We start from the raw sequence: 1617 nt of genomic DNA on the forward strand, positions 1-1617 counted from the left end.
CCTCTGGACGGGTTCTTCTTTAATGAAATGTTTCGTCTCTCTTCCAAGAGACTTCTTCAGTCTGAGAGTTTCAGGCAAAATTCATGCTTTTAAGCCCTGCCTCCAGGTGACTGATACATCACATGGCTATCGTTCACACCTAATTAATACCTATTGTTAACAGGGGGTGAAGAGATACTGCCAATGGCAGCGCTGTAGGAGGGGAGAAGAAAGACCGTCCATCATTAAACAGAGGTGGGGGCCTCCGTTTTCAGCTGTCCCCCTCCTACAGCGCTGCCATTGGCAGTATCACTCCACCCTCTGTTAACAATAGGTATTAATTAGGTGTGAATGATAGCCATGTGATGTGAGTATTAGTCACATGGAGGCAGGACTCAAAAGCCTGAATTTTGCCTGAAACTCTGACTGAAGAAGTCTCTTGGAAGAAAGACGAAACGTTTCATTAAAGAAGAACCCGTCCAGAGGACCTATACAATTTTTTTCTATTTGTTTTAAGGAAAGTTTTTTTTTCCTCCGCTGATCGTATCCGAGCTGGATTTGTCCTCGCTTCGGTCGCTGTGGATGACCTTTGGGACTGGAGCTGAAAAAACCTTTCTTTTGACAGAAACACGGTGAGATAATTCTTATGCAAAAAGTTATAGCTATTTTCAGCCCACCACACTGAAATTCTAATTGTTAGACACTCGTCTGGTTTCGCTTCTGCGGCTGGTAGACTTTAGCCGAGGTAGGTCAGGGAGCGTTTTTATTCCTGACTGAGGTAAAAACAGGGAGTTTAGCTTTTCTGTTTTGAGGTAGCCAAGAGAAGATTTGTTCATCTTGGTGAGTGTAGGCAGTTTAGACAGGAAAAACTGCTGAGGGAAAATATAATTTTCTGTTTCTGTTGAGGGAAACAAAGTAGGCTAAAAGTCAGTTTAAAAGGCGGCCGCCCAACTTTCATTGTAATAAAATTGCTTTATAGTAGTGCATTTGAGCATGAGTTGTTGTAGCAAATGGTTCAGGGTGAATCTGTTACTCAGCCAATGAATGCGACCGACGGGCCTTGCGCACGGGCGATGGTAAATAAATATGGCGAGAAAGCCGTGTCGTGTCTGAGGGTTATGGACTGTTAAATTTGGCTTCCCGGATGGTGGCAGTTTTAGTCTTAGACAGCTCAGCCACCTCCATGATCACATACTGGAACATGATTAAGGTCTCTGATTTAAATAAAATAGAATGTTATAAAAAATGTTTTTGGAGAAGGCCCTAAGGAGAGAAATTAAATTATGAGCTCAGATATGTGTATGCTGAACTGTGACTCTCCTACCAATTGTCAAGAGGGCCTGGTGTCCAGGATGCTCATAATGCTGGAATCAATCCTAGAGAGTTTTTCCCCCAACAGCAACGGGACCTCGACAGGAAAAGAAAACATCATAAGAAGAGCGGAGGTCACGGGGCAAAAAGGTTGAGACGGCAGCAAGAGGAAATATAATGAAATAATGTAATCAACTTTAAGAGTGTATCCAACCTAACCAATGATTATTATAACTGTGTTTCTTTTGATTAATGTACTGTGATTGTTGATGATTTATAAACTTGTGATTTATGTTTAAAAATGTTAAGATGGTGATTAGGGCAGAC

Source organism: Austrofundulus limnaeus, unplaced genomic scaffold, assembly GCF_001266775.1.
Source record: "Austrofundulus limnaeus strain Quisiro unplaced genomic scaffold, Austrofundulus_limnaeus-1.0 Scaffold943, whole genome shotgun sequence".
Taxonomy (NCBI): Eukaryota; Metazoa; Chordata; class Actinopteri; order Cyprinodontiformes; family Rivulidae; genus Austrofundulus; species Austrofundulus limnaeus.